This window comes from Ranitomeya variabilis, chromosome 3 (genome assembly GCF_051348905.1).
Source record: "Ranitomeya variabilis isolate aRanVar5 chromosome 3, aRanVar5.hap1, whole genome shotgun sequence".
NCBI classification, from domain to species: Eukaryota; Metazoa; Chordata; class Amphibia; order Anura; family Dendrobatidae; genus Ranitomeya; species Ranitomeya variabilis.
The window spans coordinates 136181313-136206462 of record NC_135234.1 but is presented as its reverse complement, the minus strand read 5'-3'; the positions used below and the strand labels follow the sequence as shown (position 1 = coordinate 136206462).

Here is a 25150-nt window from a genome sequence, read left to right as displayed (position 1 = left end):
AATAGAGGAGCTTAGAATCTGCTGCATACAGAAGCAATGTGTGTGAAAGGGCAGAGAAATCATACGAAACTGTGTTCCTATTCTTTCACGATGCCGACAAAGACAAAATTCAGCAAAATGAAAACGACAATGTTACACAGCACATTGGTAAAAAAAACCCAGATACTTCTGAGCCATGATGGACATTCAGACAGATTTAGGTAGATTTAAGTATGTTTCTATACTTTGTATAAGTTTGGAAAAACCATCTTTATATTTTAAACCCACCACTATCAATATCTATTTATCTATAGAATTGTAAAAGAAATAATGCCAAGGCTACAGATTGCCACTAGTGGTAATAAAACCATAACAAGAAGCCAGAGGACTAAATGTAAGAGTAAAATTTGTAACAGGAACACCACCCACGCACATTGTACTGTACTTTTTAAAAATATGTATTACGGTACCTTATGTGACTGAGGGGAGACTTGGGTTAAAGTGCTAGCTCTGCATTCTGAAACAGTTTATAGGGTAATAATAAAAAAAAAAGTAAATATCTCACATTGCAGGCTAAAATCAATAATTTCATTGTATTGTATGTCATTTCTCAGTGCTTGTTAGTTAACTTATAGGTTTTAGGCAATGCCCTTTTAAAAACCTAAGGTTTGTGGCTAAACTGTTTCCTGTTACGCTACTATGAGTATTAAAGATAGTCTAGTCTTGTATGCAAAACGTAACTGAACACAGAAATCTTCAGCTGAGTCTTCCTTTCACAGACCCCGCCTCAAGAGCTGCTATAGCTGAGAACAATTCAGTCGCAAAAAAATAATTTAATTTCCTGTCCTTCCTATTTTTTTCCGCTCTTACTTTGTGACAAGATGACAAATCTGTCTGAACCACAACTGAATGACAGAGCTGGTAAGCATTGGCCGGTACATGATAACTGTTGTACTATATTATCTCTACTCTCGTGCATTTATATTTCTTTTTTTGTTATCTGTGGCTTCATCATCTGCCGAGATGCCATTAGCTATAAATATTATAAATCACAAGTCTTTTTTTTCAAGCTTCGTAACTCGGATATGTCTCCAATGCATAAGTGTTTAATGCAGCTGAGTATGTTCTGTAATAGTCTAACAGTCATACGTGTATTATTAATGGTGAAATTACATTGTCATAATATGAACTGCTACAAATCTACTTTAGGACCTTGTTACGACATTCCCACCTTGCTGGTGTCTTCAGGTTCATATAATATTGTATGTAACATCGCCCAAGAGGCCTGCATTAGATACCTATTATTGCATTTGTCGACTTGTGAAGATGTGTATACATGCTATATGATGGTTGTAGGTATGTTTAGCCATTTTAATCTACGTGTACTGTATGCCGAGTGTGCAATCACACACCTATAGCCCTTTGATGTAGAAACTGTGACACTTGCAACAAGAATACTGCTTTATTACATATTTATATAGAATTTATATCCTGAAATGAAAAGTATAAATTATGTATTTGTATGAGCAATAAGATACAGATCTATCTATCTATCTATCTATCTATCTATCTATCTATCTATCTATCTATCTATCTATCCCATATCTACCTATTTATCTATCTATCTATCTATCTATCTATCTATCTATCTATCCCATATCTACCTATCTATTTATCTATCTATCCATCGATTTATCTAGCCATCTATCCAATATCTATCTATCTGTCTATCTATCTATCTATCTATCTATCTATCTATCTATCTATCCTGTGATCAATCAATCTTTGTTTTAAATAAGCATATACCACAGATTTCCCGAATTTTAGGGGTTAATAATTATACATCATGAAAATCTTATAAAACACGTCTCATTTGCACTGTTGCTGCGGATTGTTCCAATATGATCTGCTAATAATTTCTGTGATTTCCGAATCAGGTGAGCAACTGAACCGTAAAGCATAAATGAGAGGTCACAGATAAATCATATTTTATCATCCTGTATGAACCTTTGTCCAGTATTAATAAGAAGTCACTTTGAAATAATTTTTTTCACGTTTTCTGCACTTTTTTAGGTGAGTACTACACTTGTTGTCCAGCAATCATTTTTATTTCTCCATAGGCTTGTAGATGTTTAAAACAACAAACACAGCATTACCTACCCATCCTGGGTCCATCGATGCTTTACAGCCGCCGCTCCATTCTTGGTTTACTTCCTGTAGCTGTGAGATCACAACTACAGAGTAGGTAACCACTGCAGCCAATCAGTGGGCTCGATTGCTTGTGCCACCTTCTCCGGTATTATTGCTGAACGTAGTGATTGCCTAAAGTCAGAATATTCTTCTATCCATTAATAATACATCTGTTCTTTTCTGCTCCTTACCATGGAGCTTGTTTTTGAACTAGGAGTAAACCTACATTGTTACTTATAAAATATACCTATTTAGTCATTGAAAGAGAATGTATAGTTGGCACCGGAAATCACCAAACTTTTGGTAGCACACACCGATAGTTCATTTCATTAGAAAGTGTCCCGATATGCAATATAAACTCACTGGGATGAAAGTAATCAATGCTTTAAAGCTCAAACATGTAAGACATGGGCTGCAAACAAGGTACAGCCATGTCCGAAAGTGTTGGAACCCTTGAAATTGTTCCAGGAATTGTTCTCCCAGAAAATTAATGGAATTACACATGTTTTGCTATAAACATGTTTATTTCCTGGGTGTGTATTGGAAGAGCACAAAAAAACTGAGAAAAAAAGGCAAATTGGATATAATTTCACACAAATCCTCAAAATGGGACTGATAGAAATTGTTGGCACCCTCCATTTAAACAATCCAGAGGAAAAAATGGCAGCACTCACGATGCCATAAAAATTCTTCTTTATTCCATGATCCATAAAACATGGATGCAGGAGAATGCAAGCACAGAGATGAACTACGACCGTTTTACAAACAATGGAGCTTCAACGGGTCTCTTCTTTAGGTATGTAAAGCACCGGAATTCCCAAGCAAGTCGCAGGTGTGTGCGACATCTATTCATGATATGTAGGTTCTTAAATGGTGCTGGTGTTTTCTCCTTACTGCACCCTCAACTTAATATTTGGTTGTACACCCTTTGGAATAAATTGCTTCCGATAACCGTCAACAAGCTTCTTACATCTCTCAACTGGATCTTGGACTACAGGTCTCTCATATTTGAAGTGTGCCTTTTCCCAACAGCAATTTTAAAATCTATCAACAAGTGTTCAATGTGATTTAGATCTGGACTTGATGCTGGCCACTTCAGGACTCTCCAGCTCTTTGTTTCCATTCATTTCTGGGTGCTTCTTGAAGTATGTTTGGGGTCATTGTTCTACTGGAAGACCCATGACTTTGGACCATTGCTACTCAAAATCCTTTGATTATCTTCAGATTTCATGATGCCTTGCACACAGTAAAGACACCCAGTGCCAGAGACAGTAAAACAACCCAAAATATATTTGAATCTCCACCATATTTGACTGTTGGTACTGTGTTTTTTTCTTAGTAGGCCTCATTCCGTTTTGGTAAACAGTAGAATAGTGCTTTACCAAAATGATCTACCTTCATCTGTCCACAACAGACCTTCCCGGCAGGATTTTGGCTTATGTACATTTTGGCAAACTGCAGCCTAGTTTTTTATGTCTCTGTCTCAGCAGTGGGGTCCCCCTGGGTCTCCTGACTAGAAATTAGTGAATTTGCTCGGGTTCCCTCTTTTTCGGCAAGCTATAGCGCTTACCGAATAAACTGCTGAGGAAACCCGGCTTCCTGGATAGAGCAGGCCAATCAGCTGATCGGTGCCACAGCTGCATGTGTCGCGGTTGTGTGACAGTCACGATACATGCATGGAGAGCCCAACAAACAGGATCTCCATGCATGTGTTTTGACACATGCAGCTGTGGCGCCGATCAGCTGATCGGCCGGCTCGATCCAGGATGCCGGGTTTCCTCTGCAGCTTATTTGGCAAGCACTATAGGTTGCCGAATAAGAGGGAACCCAAGCAAATTCGCTCATCTCTACTCCTGACATAGCGTTTCATTTAATTCAAAATGTGGACTTATAGTTCTCTGACACCGATGCACCCTGAGCCTGCAGGACAGCTTGAATTGTTTTGGACCTTGATTGCCTCTACTTATCCACGGTCCAGACTATCCCTATTTTGCATTGCAACCTTCATCAATGTTTCTCTGCTGTTCATGCCCATGGAGATTATCTACAGCATCTGTTGTAAACTTCTTGTGCACTGTGGACACAGGAAGATCAAGATCTCTGGAGATGGACTTATAACCTTGATATTGTTGATATCTTTCAACAATTTTAGTTCTCAAGTACTCCGACAATTCTTGTCTCCTCTTTCTGTTCTCCATGGTTAGTATATCACACAATGCAAAAACTGCATCAACTTCTCCCCTTATCATCTGGTTTTAGGTGTGATTCTCATATTGCTAACACCTTTTACTTGCCACAGGTGAGTTTGAACAAGCATCAAATGCTTAAAACAAAGCTGTTTACCCACAATTTGGGAAAGGTGCCAACAATTGTATCTAGCCCATTTTTGGTGATTTGTATAAAATTAGTTTTGGCCATGACTGTAATGTCTGTTTCACAATTTTGTACTCTTCCTCAGACCGCATTCAAATTAGCCATGTTTATTCACACATGTGAAACTGTCAGTCACGGTGTTTACAGTAGTATTTGTGATTTTTTTTTTGGTTGGTGTGGGATGTCGTTTTCTCTTGCCTGAAAGAACTGTTGCACATTTGTATGAATATCCATACACATTACCATTTGTTTACTTATGTGCTTTGGCATTTATTGAACTGATGATGGGTTAATCTGATGTTCAACCATAGACTTACAAAACATTTTTAATATTCCCTAAAAAATGCCAAAAATGCACACTGACAGATGTTGTTCTTTGCTTTTGATTCCGTTTTAACACTCAATAAATTGTTATGAACTGGAACTTGAGGTCCATGCACACAAGGAAAGTGGCTTTGGCTTCTTTCACACTAGCTTCGGGCTCAGCCCGTCGCTGTGCATCGGGCCGACATTCCCGACGCTAGCGTTGTCTCCGCCGCACAACGGGGGCAGCGGATGCATTTTTCCAGCGCATCCGCTGCCCCATTGTGAGGTGCGGGGAAGTGCGGGGAGGTGGGGGCGGACTTCCGGCCGCGCATGCGCGGTCGGAAAAAGCGGACCGTCGTGAGCAAAAAACGTTACATGTAGCGTTTTTTGCTCCCGACGGTCCGCCACTGCACGACGCATCCGTCGCACGACGGGTGCGACGTGTGGCAATCCGTCACAATGCATTGCTTAATGTTAATCAATGGTGAAAAAACGCATCCTGCAAACACTTTTGCAGGATGCGTTTTTTCGGCAAAACGACGCATTGTGACGGAATGCAGTTAACGCTAGTGTGAAAGTAGCCTTAGAAAGACCCTGTGCCTTTGTATATTTATATGTGTATGTGTATAACACCACATTCGCCCTGGGAAGATGGTAAACCACTGTAATACAGAATGTGCTAGAATATGCATTTGTTCCACTTCAGTTATGCTTCTTTATGAGTTACAGTATGGGTCCATAGTGTTGTATAGGCACGGTATTATGAGCCCGCACAAGACATCCATAGTCTATATTTATTGTAGATACAGTAGAGCTGCTGCCCCGTTCTAATCACACAGATAGTTTAGTTACATCATTGTCAGTAATGAAAATGGCAACGGAAATTCTACTGAGATGTGTAGTCAGACAGTTTCAAAGTACAGGTTGTCAGAGAATACAGAGTGATTTAGTTTGAAAGAGCTGGAGAGCCACAAGTTGGAGATTATATTTCCCTAAACCTTTGGTGGTATGGAGTATTACTGTGCAGGCAGGTGGTATGGAGTATTAGACTGGAGTCACACATAACGTATAAAAATACAGTCCGCTTTTTACTGACCAAATACGCAGAAATGTTCCCTGAACAGTGATCGTTATGTCATCCGTAGGCAAGGTGTGGCTGCGTATTTTGCACATGTAAACCTCCGTATGGCATCCGTACTGCGAGATTTTCTTGCCGGCTTGCAAAATGGACATAGAATGGATCCATGGGCTCAAATATTCGTGAAAACATATATATATATATATATATATATATATACTGTATGACTGTATATGTCAGTGAGACACATATATATATATATATATATATTTATATTTAATACCTTACCTTAAATTAGCAAGGTGACATTAACCCTTCATTACCCCATATCCCACTGCTACAAGGGAGTGGGAAGAGAGTGGCCAAGTGCCAGAATATGCGCATCTTCCAGATGTGCCTTTTAGGGGGTGGCTGGGGGCAGATGTTTTTAGCCAGGGGGGGCCAATAACCATGGACCCTCTCTAGGCTATTAATATCTGCCCTCAGTCACTGGCTTTCCCACTCTGGTGGAGAAAATTGCGCGGGAGCCCACGCCTGTTTTTTCCGTGATTTAACCCTTTATTTTAACACCTAGAGCTCCCAAATTTTGAACACAGTCACTTCTTACATTATTAGTGAGGAATATGTAAAAAAATAAGGGATATGAAATGGTTTACTGTATGTAAACCATGTCTCATATCCTGTTGGGTTTGATAAGGAGAGAGCAAAAGCCGGCAATTGAATTACCGGATTTTCTGCTATCTAGCTCTGTAATATATATATATACAGTGGGGCAAAAAAGTATTTAGTCAGTCAGCAATAGTGCAAGATCCACCACTTAAAAAGATGAGAGGCGTCTGTAATTTACATCATAAGTAGACCTCAACTATGGGAGACAAACTGAGAAAAAAAAATCCAGAAAATCACATTGTCTGTTTTTTTTATCATTTTATTTGCATATTATGGTGGAAAATAAGTATTTGGTCAGAAACAAAATTTCATCTCAATACTTTGTAATATATCCTTTGTTGGCAATGACAGAGGTCAAACGTTTTCTGTAAGTCTTCACAAGGTTGCCACACACTGTTGTTGGTATGTTGGCCCATTCTTCCATGCAGATCTCCTCTAGAGCAGTGATGTTTTTGGCTTTTCGCTTGGCAACACGGACTTTCAACTCCCTCCAAAGGTTTTCTATAGGGTTGAGATCTGGAGACTGGCTAGGCCACTCCAGGACCTTGAAATGCTTCTTACGAAGCCACTCCTTCGTTGCCCTGGTGGTGTGCTTTGGATCATTGTCATGTTGAAAGACCCAGCCACGTTTCATCTTCAATGCCCTTGCTGATGGAAGGAGGTTTGCACTCAAAATCTCACGATACATGGCCCCATTCATTCTTTCATGTACCCGGATCAGTCGTCCTGGCCCCTTTGCAGAGAAACAGCCCCAAAGCATGATATTTCCACCACCATGCTTTACAGTAGGTATGGTGTTTGATGGATGCAACTCAGTATTCTTTTTCCTCCAAACACGACAAGTTGTGTTTCTACCAAACAGTTCCAGTTTGGTTTCATCAGACCATAGGACATTCTCCCAAAACTCCTCTGGATCATCCAAATGCTCTCTAGCAAACTTCAGACGGGCCCGGACATGTACTGGCTTAAGCAGTGGGACACGCCTGGCACTGCAGGATCTGAGTCCATGGTGGCGTAGTGTGTTACTTATGGTAGGCCTTGTTACATTGGTCCCAGCTCTCTGCAGTTCATTCACTAGGTCCCCCCGCGTGGTTCTGGGATTTTTGCTCACCGTTCTTGTGATCATTCTGACCCCACGGGGTGGGATTTTGCGTGGAGCCCCAGATCGAGGGAGATTATCAGTGGTCTTGAATGTCTTCCATTTTCTAATTATTGCTCCCACTGTTGATTTCTTCACTCCAAGCTGGTTGGCTATTGCAGATTCAGTCTTCCCAGCCTGGTGCAGGGCTACAATTTTGTTTCTGGTGTCCTTTGACAGCTCTTTGGTCTTCACCATAGTGGAGTTTGGAGTCAGACTGTTTGAGGGTGTGCACAGGTGTCTTTTTATACTGATAACAAGTTTAAACAGGTGCCATTACTACAGGTAATGAGTGGAGGAAAGAGGAGAATCTTAAAGAAGAAGTTACAGGTCTGTGAGAGCCAGAAATCTTGATTGTTTGTTTCTGACCAAATAGTTATTTTCCACCATAATATGCAAATAAAATGATAAAAAAACAGACAATGTGATTTTCTGGATTTTTTTTTCTCAGTTTGTCTCCCATAGTTGAGGTCTACCTATGATGTAAATTACAGACGCCTCTCATCTTTTTAAGTGGTGGAGCTTGCACTATTGCTGAATGACTAAATACTTTTTTGCCCCACTGTATGTGTGTGTGTCAATGACATATATATATATATATATATATATATATATATATATATATATATATATATATTCTATATGTAGACATTTATTTTACCTATTCTATTCTGTCAGTGTGATTTTAATGTACACCACACTGAATTACCGGCTATTCTAAAGAACACCGCTGCGTATTTCTCGCAAATAACACGCATGGTCCGTGTGTAATCCGTATTTTTCTCGCCCCCATAGACTTTCATTGGTGGATTTTTTGTGCAATACGCTGAGAAATGCAGCATGCTGCGATTTTCTCAGCCCGTAAAATACGGCCGAGAAACATACGGCAGATTGTAGCTGCCCCATAAAGAAACATTGGTCCGTGTGCAATGCGTTGTTTTTGCGCCTCGCATACGTCCGTATTTCTCTCTAGTGTGACCCCGGCCTAACTCTGCAGGCAGGTGGTAGGGAGTATTACTGTGCAGGGACTAGTAGTATACAGGCAAGACAGACCAGTAACCCTAGTAGGCTTTTTATGGACTCCACTAAGCTTATTGTTATGGCATGTTCTGGCAATATATTGTACCAGTGTTTTAAGGGAATAAATTGTTCAGAAAGAAATGTATAAACTCTCTTTACGTATTAAAACTCTGGGAAAAAAAATGCATGTCTCCACCATTGCCCCTCTAGTGGTGATTTAAGCTTGCAGGGGTATTTTGCATGGCATTGCCAATGAGCAATGTTTTCCACGTATGGTAACACAGTAACACTGACAGGACACCTAATTGTGTTTCCAAAGCTATGTCCAAGAGTGTGTCTGCTAATGCAAGAGGACAAACTTCATTACGCAGTGCTGTGACTACCCCGACCCATACTCCCCCTGTTTACTGCTGTCAGATTCTCAGCTGTGAAGAGCTAAAAAGCAGGGGTCTTGGAAGGAGGAGTTGGGGTACCCACACTACCACATGCTGTGATGTGACAGGGGGCTGACTGGTACAATAATATAGTTTGTTCTCTTACTTTATTGGTGCAGTCATTCCATGGTGCTGGGTGGTCCGCTGCAGAACCAACCGTCTGTGTCTGCGGAAGCAGGAGGCGTTATTACTTAGGAGGATACATAGTGTCACTATCTAAAAGGGAACAAAGAGGATTTCATACTTCTGAGGCACAAAATGGGTATTGTTAATTTTGGGACTCAAAACGGGCACTAGCTTGTGCGAAAGCATAAAGGTCAATTTTTACTCTATGTGCCAAATGGGAGTTATTACTATGGTGGAGATTAAGGGGTATCTTTACTGTGTAATGGCAGAAAGGGGGGACAGGTATGGTGGGACACGAAGGAGGCATAAATGTGTTGAGAGTTGCAGAATTTTTAATTTTTACTCTGTATGTAGGGGCGACTATTGTTGTGAAATTGGATTTTGGGCTCCCCCGGTGGCCACTGGTGGAATTGAACTGGTGTGCATCATCCCCTCTGTTCACCTGTTTCCATCAGGATGTGGGAGTCGCTATTTAACCTTGCTCCTCTGTCACTTCCATGCCGGTCAACATTGTAATCAGAAGCCTTTCTGTGCATGTTCCTGCTGCTAGACAACTCCCAGCTAAGTTGGACTTTAGTCCTCGTTTGTTTTTGCATTTTGTTCCAGTTCACTGCTGTAGTTTCGTTTCTGTGTCTGGAAAGCTCTTGTGATCTGAAATTGCCACTCTGATGTTATGAGTTAATACTAGAGTCTTAAAGTAATTTCAGGATGGTATTTTGATAGGGTTTTCAGCTGACCATGAAAGTGCCCTTTCTGTCTTCCTGCTATCTAGTAAGCGGACCTCAATTTTGCTAAACCTATTTTCATACTACGTTTGTCATTTCATCTAAAATCACCGCCAATATATGTGGGGGCCTCTGTCTGCCTATCGGGGAAACTTCTCTAGAGGTGAGCCAGGACTATATTTTCCTCTGCCAGGATTAGTTAGTCCTCCGGCCGGCGCTGGGCGTCTAGGGATAAAAAACGTAGGCAACGCTACCCGGCTACTGTTAGTTGTGCGGCAGGTTTAGTTCATGGTCAGTTTAGTTTCCATCCTTCCAAGAGCTAGTACTTATGTTTGCTGGGCTATGTTCTCTTGCCATCGAGAACCATAACAGTTTGACCGGCCAAAAAAGGGTTAAATTAATTGACAGAGAAAGGAGAGAAAAGAGAAGTCTGCTGAAGATTTTTTTTTTTTTTTTCCCCTTCCCTTCAGTTCTGAGTGTGCTTGTAATTGAATCTCTTGCAAGTCTACCTATATTGCAGCCTTTCTCTCTCTCTCTCTCCTTCTAATCCTGGAATGGCTCTGTGTTCACCTGTTTAAAATGGATATTCAGAGTTTAGCTGCAGGTTTGAATAATCTCACCACGAAAGTTCAAAATTTACAAGATTTTGTTGTTCATGTTCCTATATCTGAACCTAGAATTCCTTTGCCTGAATTTTTCTCGGGGAATAGATCTTGCTTTCAAAATTTCAAAAATAATTGCAAGTTGTTTTTGTCCCTGAAATCTCGCTCTGCTGGAGATCCTGCTCAGCAGGTCAGGATTGTGATTTCCTTGCTCCGGGGCGACCCTCAGGATTGGGCTTTTGCATTGGCTCCAGGGGATCCTGCGTTGCTCAATGTGGATGCGTTTTTTCTGGCCTTGGGGTTGCTTTATGAGGAACCTCAGTTAGAGCTTCAGGCGGAAAAGGCCTTGATGTCCCTATCTCAGGGGCAAGACGAAGCTGAAATATACTGCCAGAAATTCCGTAAATGGGCTGTGCTTACTCAGTGGAATGAGTGCGCCCTGGCGGCGAATTTCAGAGAGGGTCTCTCTGATGCCATTAAGGATGTTATGGTGGGGTTCCCTGTGCCTGCGGGTCTGAATGAGTCCATGACAATGGCTATCCAGATCGATAGGCGTCTGCGGGAGCGCAAACCTGTGCACCATTTGGCGGTGTCTACTGAGAAGACGCCAGAGAATATGCAATGTGATAGAATTCTGTCCAGAAGTGAACGGCAGAATTTAAGACGAAAAAATGGGTTGTGCTTCTATTGCGGTGATTCAACTCATGTTATATCAGCATGCTCTAAGCGTACTAAGAAGCTTGATAAGTCTGTTTCAATTGGCACTTTACAGTCTAAGTTTAATCTATCTGTGCCTGAACATGCTGCTATGCGAGAATATATAAAGGAGTCCTTGGAAAAGGGACATATTCGTCCTTCGTCATCTCCCTTAGGAGCCGGTTTTTTCTTTGTGGCTAAGAAAGATGGCTCTTTGAGACCGTGTATTGATTATCGGCTTTTGAATAAAATCACGGTTAAATATCAATATCCGTTGCCACTGCTGACTGATTTGTTTGCTCGCATAAAGGGGGCCAAGTGGTTCTCTAAGATAGATCTCCGAGGGGCGTATAATTTGGTGCGAATTAAGCAGGGGGATGAGTGGAAGACCGCATTTAATACGCCCGAGGGCCACTTTGAGTATTTGGTGATGCCTTTTGGTCTTTCAAATGCCCCTTCAGTCTTTCAGTCCTTTATGCATGACATTTTCCGTGATTATTTGGGTAAATTTATGATTGTGTATCTGGATGATATTTTGATTTTTTCGGATGACTGGGACTCTCATGTCCAGCAGGTCAGGAGGGTTTTTCAGGTTTTGCGGTCTAATTCCTTGTGTGTGAAGGGTTCTAAGTGCGTTTTTGGGGTTCAAAAGATTTCCTTTTTGGGATATATTTTTTCCCCCTCTTCCATCGAGATGGATCCTGTCAAGGTTCAGGCTATTTGTGATTGGACGCAACCCTCTTCTCTTAAGAGTCTTCAGAAATTTTTGGGCTTTGCTAACTTTTATCGTCGATTTATTGCTGGTTTTTCTGATGTTGTTAAACCATTGACTGATTTGACTAAGAAGGGTGCTGATGTTGCTGATTGGTCCCCTGCTGCTGTGGAGGCCTTTCGGGAGCTTAAGCGCCGCTTTTCTTCCGCCCCTGTGTTGCGTCAGCCTGATGTTGCTCTTCCTTTTCAGGTTGAGGTCGACGCTTCTGAAATCGGAGCTGGGGCAGTTTTGTCGCAGAGAAGTTCCGATTGTTCCGTGATGAGACCTTGTGCCTTTTTCTCGCGTAAATTTTCGCCCGCCGAGCGGAATTATGATGTTGGGAATCGGGAGCTTTTGGCCATGAAGTGGGCTTTTGAGGAGTGGCGTCATTGGCTTGAGGGGGCTAGACATCAGGTGGTGGTATTGACTGACCACAAAAATCTAATTTATCTTGAGTCCGCCAGACGCCTGAATCCTAGACAGGCGCGCTGGTCGTTGTTTTTCTCTCGGTTTAATTTTGTGGTGTCCTACCTGCCGGGTTCTAAGAATGTTAAGGCGGATGCCCTTTCTAGGAGTTTTGAGCCTGACTCCCCTGGTAACTCTGAACCTACAGGTATCCTTAAGGATGGAGTGATATTGTCTGCCGTTTCTCCAGACCTGCGGCGGGCCTTGCAGGAGTTTCAGGCGGATAGACCTGATCGTTGCCCACCTGGTAGACTGTTTGTTCCTGATGATTGGACCAGTAAAGTCATTTCTGAGGTTCATTCTTCTGCGTTGACAGGTCATCCTGGAATCTTTGGTACCAGGGATTTGGTGGCAAGGTCCTTCTGGTGGCCTTCCCTGTCTCGAGATGTGCGAGGCTTTGTGCAGTCTTGTGACGTTTGTGCTCGGGCCAAGCCTTGTTGTTCTCGGGCTAGTGGATTGTTGTTGCCCTTGCCTATCCCGAAGAGGCCCTGGACGCACATCTCGATGGATTTTATTTCGGATCTTCCTGTTTCTCAGAAGATGTCTGTCATCTGGGTGGTGTGTGACCGTTTCTCTAAGATGGTCCATTTGGTTCCCCTGCCTAAGTTGCCTTCTTCTTCCGAGTTGGTTCCTCTGTTTTTTCAAAATGTGGTCCGTTTGCATGGTATTCCGGAGAATATCGTTTCTGACAGAGGAACCCAATTCGTGTCTAGATTTTGGCGAGCATTCTGTGCTAGGATGGGCATAGATTTGTCTTTCTCGTCTGCTTTCCATCCTCAGACTAATGGCCAGACCGAGCGGACGAATCAGACCTTGGAGACATATTTGAGGTGTTTTGTGTCTGCTGATCAGGATGATTGGGTTGCTTTTTTGCCTTTAGCGGAGTTTGCCCTCAATAATCGGGCCAGCTCTGCCACCTTGGTGTCTCCTTTTTTCTGTAATTCGGGGTTTCATCCTCGATTTTCTTCTGGTCAGGTGGAATCTTCGGATTGTCCTGGAGTGGATGCTGTGGTGGAGAGGTTGCATCAGATTTGCGGGCAGGTAGTGGACAATTTGAAGTTGTCCCAGGAGAAGACTCAGCTTTTTGCCAACCGCCGGCGTCGGGTTGGTCCTCGGCTTTGTGTTGGGGACTTGGTGTGGTTGTCTTCTCGTTTTGTCCCTATGAGGGTTTCTTCTCCTAAGTTTAAGCCTCGGTTCATCGGCCCGTACAAGATATTGGAGATTCTTAACCCTGTGTCCTTCCGTTTGGACCTCCCTGCATCTTTTTCTATTCATAATGTTTTTCATCGGTCATTGTTGCGCAGGTATGAGGTACCGGTTGTGCCTTCCGTTGAGCCTCCTGCTCCGGTGTTGGTTGAGGGCGAGTTGGAGTACGTTGTGGAAAAAATCTTGGACTCCCGTGTTTCCAGACGGAAACTCCAGTATCTGGTCAAATGGAAGGGATACGGTCAGGAGGATAATTCTTGGGTGACTGCCTCTGATGTTCATGCCTCCGATCTGGTCCGTGCCTTTCATAGGGCTCATCCTGATCGCCCTGGTGGTTCTGGTGAGGGTTCGGTGCTCCCTCCTTGAGGGGGGGGTACTGTTGTGAAATTGGATTTTGGGCTCCCCCGGTGGCCACTGGTGGAATTGAACTGGTGTGCATCATCCCCTCTGTTCACCTGTTTCCATCAGGATGTGGGAGTCGCTATTTAACCTTGCTCCTCTGTCACTTCCATGCCGGTCAACATTGTAATCAGAAGCCTTTCTGTGCATGTTCCTGCTGCTAGACAACTCCCAGCTAAGTTGGACTTTAGTCCTCGTTTGTTTTTGCATTTTGTTCCAGTTCACTGCTGTAGTTTCGTTTCTGTGTCTGGAAAGCTCTTGTGATCTGAAATTGCCACTCTGATGTTATGAGTTAATACTAGAGTCTTAAAGTAATTTCAGGATGGTATTTTGATAGGGTTTTCAGCTGACCATGAAAGTGCCCTTTCTGTCTTCCTGCTATCTAGTAAGCGGACCTCAATTTTGCTAAACCTATTTTCATACTACGTTTGTCATTTCATCTAAAATCACCGCCAATATATGTGGGGGCCTCTGTCTGCCTATCGGGGAAACTTCTCTAGAGGTGAGCCAGGACTATATTTTCCTCTGCCAGGATTAGTTAGTCCTCCGGCCGGCGCTGGGCGTCTAGGGATAAAAAACGTAGGCAACGCTACCCGGCTACTGTTAGTTGTGCGGCAGGTTTAGTTCATGGTCAGTTTAGTTTCCATCCTTCCAAGAGCTAGTACTTATGTTTGCTGGGCTATGTTCTCTTGCCATTGAGAACCATAACAGACTATAAATGGAGGACAAAGGAGACACTTTACTGTGTTGTGGACAGGAGAATTGAGTGTAGCAGCAAAATGAAAAGTTTGTGTGTAGAGACAGGTTAGGTGGTTAAAGGAAAAACCTCAAATGTCAACCAGGGAAAACATCATCTTTGAGTCACTGGGTTTCCCTATACCGATTATTTGCACCACTCCAGCTCTACAATGAAAAAGACACACACTGGAGTGGTTCTTAAATCATGCATCATGGATGCCAGTGAGTCTGGAGCACCTGCTCTCACGGAGAACATCTATGAACCAAAGTAGTGGCCCTTTGTATCAACGCTGTCACATTTGCCACTCCGCATTGCAACATAAAGATTAGTGGTAGGGGTTAAGGGTGCAAAAGTATATAAAATGTAGAGAAAATGAAAGTTGAGGTACAGAGCTGTTCTCTCTCCATTGGGCTCCATCTCTAAAACTATCTTCACCTCTTCAAGTGATCTGTTGTGATGATACCAACTCTCCAGGGTGTGTCTGTGTTATGGAACGAACAGATGCAAACTGTCTGACTGAATGGCTGGTTTGCTGTCTGAAAGGACAAAAAAAGAACCCACACTATTTTCATAGTCAGATGATGCGCACATGTGGCTGGTGCCATACGCAGCCTTCCATCACTGATCATCATATGGTTCCGGACTATTGTAGCCTTGCAGACATTTTGCTTGTCCTTAGCCAAACACCAACCCTAATGTAATTGCATCTTTTCCATATTTTGTGCCCCTAGGTCTGACAACATTTAAAGGGACATTTCATGTAAACCATGACAATCTAACTACAGTGTATCTTTTGTTTAAAGTGACGCAAGGCCATTTCTTTGCCCGAGGAAGGTTTTTCTTAACACTTTTTGTTTCGCACAGTGGTGATTTCTCTTTTATCCAGACAGTGCCGGTACTGTTCCTTCTCACACTGCGCTAAGATTTATTTTATTTTTTATTTTAAAGTGACTATCCACCAAAAGTAGTGGCTGTATATTAATAAGTCAGAAGGTAGAGTTCTAGCCAGAGTGCAGTAATAGTGCTTACAGAAATGATTGCAAGCGTTGCAAAAAGTTGAATTTTGCATACTTTGTTCAAAATATATGGAAAACCTCATATGACAAACGTATCCATGGGACTTACATTACTCAATAGAGGCCAAAATAACGTATTTATGCTTTTTTATCAAGCCACTATTTTTTGCACTCTGGGATAATGTAGCCGCCAATCCTTTTCCATACAAACGTACATATTAAAGAAAATGCGTACCATATAATATGCAGATGCTGTTTGTTGCAATGGGTGCATCATAATAGTAATCTTTATGTAGCCCCAATATATTCTGCAGCAAGTTACAATTCGTAGGTCACATGACCAGGCAAAATCAGACATTACATAATAACCAATTAGCAATTTACACAGAGTCAGATGGATCTGCTCACAAAAGCTTACAATCTATGAGGAAATGTTATGTTTAGTTTGCAGATTTTTATCAATACATTATACGCGCACTTGCCCTTCCCCATAATGGCAGCAGTCTATTCTGCCTAATCCTCATCCTAGCCCTAAAAAGTAACTTGACAAGTAATATGGTGGTAGATCCAGCAGGTACGGTCGTACACATGACAAGATACATCATTTTGCAAGTAAAATGCAAATTATGGTCAAATTTTGGTTGAAGGTTGAAATTGTGATTAATTTTTAAATATTTGGTGGTTTTAGGTGAAATTGTAATTTCAGATATTATGCTGTATAAAGATATTAACCCCTTCACCCCCGGAGCTTTTTTCGTTTTTTTGTTTTCATTTTTCGCTCCCCTCCTTCCCAGAGCCATAACTTTTTTTATTTTTTTGTCAATATGGCCATGTGAGGGCTTATTTTTTGTGGGACGAGATGTACTTTTGAACGATACCATTGGTTTTACTATGCCGTTTAACAGAAAACGAGAAAGAAATTCCAAGTGCGATGAAATTGCAAAAAAGTGCAATCTCAAACTTGTTTTTTGTTTGGCTTTTTTTGCTAGGTTCACTAAATGCTGAAACTGACCTGCCATTATGATTCTGCAGGTCATTTCGAGTTCATAGACTCCAAACATGTCTAGGTTCTCTTTTATCTAAGTGGTTAAAAAAAATTCCAAAGTTTGCTAAAAAAAAAAAAAGAAAAAAAAAAATGCGCCATTTTCCGATACCCGTAGCGTCTCCAATTTTCGTGATCTGGGGTCAGGTGAGGGCTTATTTTTTGCGTGCCGAGCTGACGTTTTTAATGATACCATTTTGGTGCAGATAAGTGCTTTTGATCGCCCATTATTGCATTTTAATGCAACCAAAAAAACGTAATTTTGGCGTTTTGATTTTTTTTTCGCTACGCCATTTAGCGATCAGGTTAATGCTTTGTTTTTATTGATAGATCGGGCAATTCTGAACGCGGCAATACCAAATATGTGTAGGTTAGTTTTTTTTATTGTTTTATTTTGATTGGGGAAAGGGGAGTGATTTGAACTTTTATATATTTTTTTATTTTTTTTATATTTTTAAACCCTTTTTTTCAAAATTTTGGCATGCTTCAATAGACTCCATAGGAGGCTAGGAGCATGCACAACTCGATCGCATCTGCTACATAGAGGTGAAGCACAGATCACCTCTATGTAGCAGAAATGCAGGTGTGCTTTGAACGCCGACCACAGGGTGGCGCTCAAAGCAATCGGCCATCAACAACCATAGAGGTCTCAAGGAGACCTCTGGTTGTTATGGCAATGCACCGATGACCCGCGATCATGTGACGGGGGTCAGCGGTGCGAGCACTTCCGGCCGCGCGGGACGGGAGCGCTAGTTAAATGCCGCTGTCAGCGTTTGACGGCGGCATTTAACTAGTTAATGGGCACGGGCGGATTGCGATTCCGCTCGCACTCATTGCGCGCACATGTCAGCTGTACAAAACAGCTGACATGTCGCGGCTTTGAGGTGGTCTCACCGCCGGAGCCCACCTCAAAGCGGGGGTTCTGCCAGCTGACGTACTATTCCGTCAGCTGGCAGAAAGGGGTTAAGGTCATCTCCCCCCAAATCAAAAGTCCTGTGCATTTATTTTGATATGTGATAGTTGTTTTTTTGCCAAATAATGTAGATGCCGTTATAAAAGTGGAGTAGTTTTCCTTAATAACCAATCAGATTCCTCCTTTCTTGTCCCAGAGACCTTCTACAATGTCAAAGCTAAAATCTCATTTGTTAAAATGGGCAACTACTCCACTTTTTCTTTGCACCAGTTTTGATAAATTTCCCTCTTTATTGCTTTGCTCACATAAAGTAACTGATTTGGTAGATCATGAAATTATGATTTTCCAGCTATACATGATAATTGTGTATTGGTTATTTTCACCCCTGCTGATATTCATATACTCTACCACGTCCACGGAGACAGGGATGGAAAACAGTTCTGGGGACATTTTTGAGGGGACCTTGTCAGCAGGTTTTCTCATACAGAAGTTGCTGTATTGCTAACATTTTTAGTAGGGATCTGATGTAGCAGTCCTAACAAATATAGAGTAGAATTTGTAGTGGTACAACAAGGCACTCATACTATCATGCGAGTTAGGTGCTCAAGTCGGTCATGCAGCCCAAAGCAATCCAGACAATAGAGAAACTTGGCACTCAAAAATACTTTAGCATGGATAGTTATTCATTCAATGTGCATCCATGGAGACAAAAGTTGATCGTTTTTGGTCCACATCCAGACCTTCATCAGAACAATTATACTGGTATACTGGGAAATACGTATATCCTGTCAAATGGAGGGCATGAGTTGCGCAACTCACCACGCGACTTCTGTCGCCCTCCATGTGCGCGGACACACTCAAGATTCCTCTTTGCATCCAGGCTTCTTTGAAAACTCTGTTGGAACCAGTTTTGACTGGATATACGTATTTCCCAGTATACCAGTATAATTGTTCTGATGAAGGTCCAGATGTGGACCGAAGACGTTCAACTTTTGTCTCCATGGATGCACATTGAATAAATAACTATCTACGCTAAAGTATTTTTGAGTGTCCAGTTTCTCTATTGTCTAAATATAGAGTAGAAGTTATATGAAAATCAGGCTGGAAATGCACCAGGGCTGTGTCACTGCACTTGGAAGAAACAGTTTAAGGGGTTATCCGGGACTTTAGTTTTTTCATATAGGTCTTAGCACTTATCAGCAGGTAGTTAACTATCTGCCTGTTCCACCACGTGACCAACTCTGCTGACTGGGACTACTCCTGTGACCGGCAATTCTCCTACTTCCTGTGATGTCATGTCGACAGTGCAGTTCCTTCTCTTCCACGCTGCACGTTCAGCAGAGTGTTGACATCATGTTGATTGATAGGTTGAGAAGGGACTGCTGTGTCGATGTAACATCACAGGAAACAGGAGAATCGCTGCCAGGAGCAGTCTATGACCGCTCTGAGTTGGGAGAGATCGTCACCCGGCAGAACAGGCAGGTAGTTAGCAATTACCTGCTGATAAGTGCATAGTCAAATAGAAAAAAATTAGGCCCCAGGTTAAGTGCATTAGTACACCCCTATGCACTTATAGTCTGCTTTGCCTTTATCTTCTCTAGAGAATGTTTAATTGCACATTGGATCTCTCTTTTTTTTTATAGGAGGACAAGCGCCTCCACAGCCCTTCCACTATTTCCATATGTAAATATGACTGGTTATCTTTAAATACTTTCTGTCACCAAGTGGAGCACTTTACATTAAGTATCCTATAGGACTAAGGTTCACAACCATAAATGTCCGGCTCGTACACATTTTCCTTGCAGGACTCTTACCTCCAAACATCAGTACTCTAAGGGTATGTGTCCACATTCAGGATTGCATCAGGATTTGGTCAGGATTTTTCATCAGTTTTTGTAAGCCAAAACCAGGACTGGAACAATTAGAGGAAAAGTATAACAGAAACATATGCACCACTTCTGCATTTATCACCCACTCCTGGTTTTGGCTTACAAATACTGATGAAAAATCCTGACTAAATCCTGATGCAATCCTGAACGTGGACACATACCCTAATAGTATGTTCACACCGAGTTTTTTGACAAGGATTTGGAAATAGATTCTGTTCCTAAATCCACTTGAAAAACCACATCAAATACTCTTTGAATAAAATTTCCTACTGATTTGAATGGGAGAAATCTCCTTTACAGCACAGTACTGTTTTTTCACCTTATTTTGTACATTTCACTGTAAAACCAATAAGAAGCTTATTCAAAGAATATTTGAAACATTTTTTATGTGTATTTGCAATAACATCCACTTCTAAATCCTTGTAAAAAGCTGTGTAAATGGAAGAGGTCATGAATGCACATGGCTCTCTGCAACAGATCATGTTTTTTTGCTTACTGCCCAATGATTCAGAACCCCCATAAACTACAGTGGAGTTAGCCATGGACACAGGAGGCCACCTTGTCTAGTTCACATTTGCCTTTCCGGAGAGCTAAATGGGTAGAGAGACCCCATCTCTTGATAATAATGAGGCATCCCGAGAGGTCTAAACAGGGCACCATTAGTACTTGCCAGTCCCTTCTCCTTAGCCAGTTGCCAACTACTCTTCTGTTTGTGGCTGCCCACATACAGCTAATCTAGCAGACAAGCATTTTTTCTGTCCTTATGGTTGGAGGCCTCACAGAATGGCATCATGTGCCGCATGTGGCCCCCAGTCCAAACGTTGTGCACCCCTCTAATTGGACAACCAGATACAGGGGAGGAAGTGATTGGAGCTGCACCCATAAGAGAAGCTCTCCAATCGTAACCTGCTCTCAATTCTCGTTACCTCTCCTTCCCCCTACTCAAACTTATTAGGCTCAGTGGCACCCACAAGCTTCATTTCATAAGGCTGGAAATAAAAGAACCCAGATAGTTTAGATGTTTCTTCTTAATAAAAATACGAACACCTCATTACAATAGTTGCTTTGTTTTTGCATCACATCCCTGCATTATTATTATTATTTATTTGTTATAACGCCATTTATTCCATGGCACTTTACATGTGAGGAGGGGTATATGTAGTAAAAACAAGTACAATAGTCTTAAACAATACAAGTCACGACTAGTACAGTAGGAGAGAGGACCCTGCCCACGAGGGCTCACAGTCTACAAGGGATGGGTGAGAATACAGTAGGTGAGGGTAGAGCTGGTCGTGCAGCGGTTTGGTCAATTGGTGGTTACTGCAGGTTGTAGGCTTGTCGGAAGAGGTAGGTCTTCAGGTTCATTTTTGTTTCGATTGTAGGCGAGAGTCTGATGTGTTGTGGTAGAGAGTTCCCGAGTAGGGGTGATGCACGAGAGAAATCTTGTATGCGATTGTGGGAAGAGGAGATAAGATAGGAGTAGAGTAGAGAAGGAGATCTTGTGAGGATCGGAGGTTGCGTGTATTTAAGTAAGTACCAGGAGACAAGGTCACAGATGTATGGAGGAGACAGGTTGTGGATGGCTTTGTATGTCATGAATCCTGCCTCACTGATGCTGGGATTTCACAGTCCTTGACAAACTAAGGGAAATCATGTAATTTGACTATAAACTCAGAACATAGTGTAATGGCAATTGGACCCTCTACTTTTTCCCGCAAAAGTACAAATCTAAGTAAAGCCAGTGTCACGCTTGTTTGTCGCTGCAGAACAGATGAGAAGTTGCATATGATTTATGTTGGTTAGCCATCCTGTGGATTTTGTAACCAGGGCACAAGACATCCTGTTTGTACTTCAATAAACCTTGCAAAATGATTGTCACACGCGCAGCTGCCTCAAGTTCCTGATTACTTTCCACATCTGAATATGTCACGTGCTCTTGACCTCGAGACGTCTGATTTCAATGACTGAAGTGTGAACAGTAATCTAACGCTAACTGTATATCGTACAGGTGTTCATGACAGAAATATACCTTCCGCTGTCAGGAAAACAGACAACTGCAAGAACAGAATCAAAAGAACAATGCTAAAATAAAGGTAAATACTGAATTGTAAAATATGATTAATTACAATAAATCATAGCGTGGTATTTTTTGGCACGCAGGTGTAGCACAAGTACGAAGGAGGTAGCGATTCTTATCTACTTACCAATCTTCCCAAATCCAATTAAAACATCTAAGGGCATACATCTCAGAGTTAAATATGACATGAAAAAAATGAAATATAAAGTGATAGTCTGTGTTTAGTCTAGTTAATGTAGCCCTGTGATTACAGCAGCCTCTACAATTTTTCAATTGGCCATCTCTGATTTTTGAGAGGGAAGGATCCACATTAGCGTACTAAAAGTAGAGGGCTGTGGCAAAAGTAATGTCAGCTACCAGACTTGTAGACAAAATGGCCATGACTGAGTTGTAGATTCACTGTATCTGTAGCATTCCAAATGATAATAGCATCATGTTAATGACTTAGGAAGGAGATGTCTACAGCACAAGAAGCTGAACTTTGAGGGTATGTGCAGACGATCCGTATGTGGCAGCGCTTTGGACGCAGCGAATGTTTGCCGCATCTAAAGCTCTGCCGACTATTGAACGCAGGTGATTCCGCATGTATTCACTGAACCGTGCAGATTCACAGCGTCCAATACATTGTATTGGTGAAATTTCTCTTGTGTAGACATGCTGCAGTCTGGAGAGACGTGCCGCATGCCCGTCTCCACGGGTGATCCGCTGGCGTCTGTAGACGCATTGTGGCATGGGATATGCTGTAACATCTGGGTGCTGGACAAGTACACAGCGTCCAACCCGCAGCTTTTACTGATCGTCTGCACATACCCTAAGGCTTCCCACAGTGAATATTTGGTGACTTTTAGATGTTGCAGATTTTTTCCCAGCATATCTGCACCTATTAGTAAGCGTTGCTTGTGTTTTTTCATTATATTTTTGAGTGAGTTTTTGTGCATGTGTTTATCATGTTTTTGACACTGCATATTTTTGTCTTTTTGGTATGTCATGTTTCAAATTAAGCTGCTTTATTTGTGATCCCTTATGGTATTTGGTTTTGACAAAACTTTATTGATACAATAATGTGTGGATTACATGCGCATTTTGTGCTTTTCCACAGTGGAAATGCACTCAAAATGCATGTGTTTCTTTACATGTGCATTTTTTGCATCTAATGCAATTCTATGGGGAAAACCCACACATAAAACTCAGCGTACCCACATGAGCAATTAACCGTTGCAGATTTCAAACAGGCACAAAAGGTTAGTTTACACAATGTAAAAAAAAGTGCACTGTGGCCATGAGATTTATGTAAATTCCACCCATTTTGCTAGAATTATAAGATCTACTTTTTTTCACAGCAAAAATATGCAGGGTCAAAATTGTACCAAAAATAAATTGTGCGTACTTAACATAGGGGAATGGATTTCCAAAAATACTTTATAAATGGATCTAAATGGAGTAGGCAGTTTTTAGTTTTGAACAGAAGTCCACTTTAAAGAGAGAGTCTATCCTCTTCTGTTTAGCTATTAAATTTGTGCTACCTTTTATATATAACATCAATTGCTTTTTTTCACTACTTTATTAGGTACTTCTACATATGTTTCGCTTCAAAAAGTAAAAGTAAAGGGAGGGGTATACATTTTCCACATCTGTAGGGCAGTATTTTACAAAAGTAGAAGCAAAACCAGAAGTAGGTGGATGGTATGCTGGTAGTTGATTTCAGGCTCTGAAACTGATGTAGTGTCTTGTTTTGATCATTTTCGGAAAAGTCCCTATATGCTACAGGTTTTCTTTTATTCATTTGTAACAAACTATACAGTACGTGGTGTTTTCTACTCAATATTTAGAGGAACGTTACCAACGTTATGTAGCTTTCTTTTCTACTCAGTACATAGAAGAAAGTGAAACTTTAAATATTAGGACATATACCAGCACTCTCTAAATAAAAATCATGTGTTGGAAAACAAAAAGCTCTATGGTAGCTCAGTGGGAACATCAGTCCACCTACACTCTCCTGCTATTCATACAGTACTATATATTACGATGTTCGATTGTCACATAGCGATTAGGGACTGTGGGCACCTACCCGATTCCTTAAACTAGGGGGCATCCTTGGCTATTCCTGTCTCCCGGATTACACTGGAAGTGGAGATGCTGAGGTTATGTACCTTGCTATGCTCCTATCTTAGCCCTTATCTGTTCCCTCCCTCACCCAGGGAGATGTGAGGCAGAAGTGTATATGATTACACTAACCAGACTGATAGGGGTAGACAGAAAGGGAAAAAAGAAAACTACAATCGTGCAAATACACTCACAAAAATAACAGAGTGGAAAACAGGTTAGAAATAGGAAGGAGAAACCAAATGGGAGGATCAACTTGCAAACCAACTCTACACAGAAATCTCCTGAACAACTCTCCGACCGCCTATTCCAAACACAGAAATTCTACTTCAACACCAAACCAGGAGTGTGAATTATCACTGGCAAATCCCAAGTGCCAGTGGTGAGCATACATACGAGAGGGGAGTGGCCAACACAGAACAGCTGCGACAATTTAGGATGGAGAGCTCCAGGAGATCAACTGAACTGATAAACCCTCCCAATAACAGAGCAAAGAAAAACCTCCACTATTTAATAAGATAGTGAAGCAGGTCTAATCAATGCAGAAGTTCATGTGACCAAACCCCACAATCTTTTAGCCCCTCTCTGTTGTGGTATCCCTGTGACATCGATTTTCTGGTAGTTTTGCTATGTGCTTTTAATTTGGTTACAATAAAGTAGTACAGGACTTTGAAATGGTCACTGAACTTTCATACAACTTGATGTTGTTGTGTAAATAGGCAATCTACAGATCACTTTGCATAGCAAATCTGTTGTCACAAAAAATCAAACCAAAATGTTGGCCACTAAGTGTCTTGCTTCTGTATAACGTACTGTCCACTGTCTGTTGTCAAGTGCAATCTGTCTGTAACAGCAAAGATGACAAGAGTGATTATATGAATTTAGGGACAGATCTTATTCTCTCTGCTCATGCTCTCTTGTACAACTTTAAACAAGTATCACACAGAGGCAGGCTTTCAGTATTGGTAATTCATGCCATTAGCAGTTAGAGATTAGGACAATATATTACTTCACAAACACACAAGTGAGAACAATACAAGACATCATGAATACATGAGTTAGGACAATTCGAAACATCATGACTACATGAGTTAGGACAATATATGACATTATGAATACATGAGTTAGGACAACCCATGACATCATGAATCCATGAGTTAGGGCAATATATGAGATTCTGATTATAATTAATCCTAATAGAATTTAAATCAAGA

At 41.6% G+C, this 25150-nt stretch overlaps 1 protein-coding gene across 2 annotated transcripts in view; it reads left to right on the top strand.

Moving 5' to 3' along the window:
* Positions 1-726: 726 nt before the first annotated feature.
* P2RY8 (P2Y receptor family member 8) overlaps positions 727-25150 on the top strand; it is a 57702-nt gene continuing 33278 nt past the window's right edge. The window contains exons 1-2 of one of the 2 annotated variants that reach the window (XM_077294679.1): positions 727-900; positions 21765-21849. The gene's annotated coding sequence lies outside the window, so the exon portion shown is untranslated. The remainder of the gene's footprint in view (positions 901-21764; positions 21850-25150) is intronic. The other variant, XM_077294681.1, reaches the window with a different exon arrangement.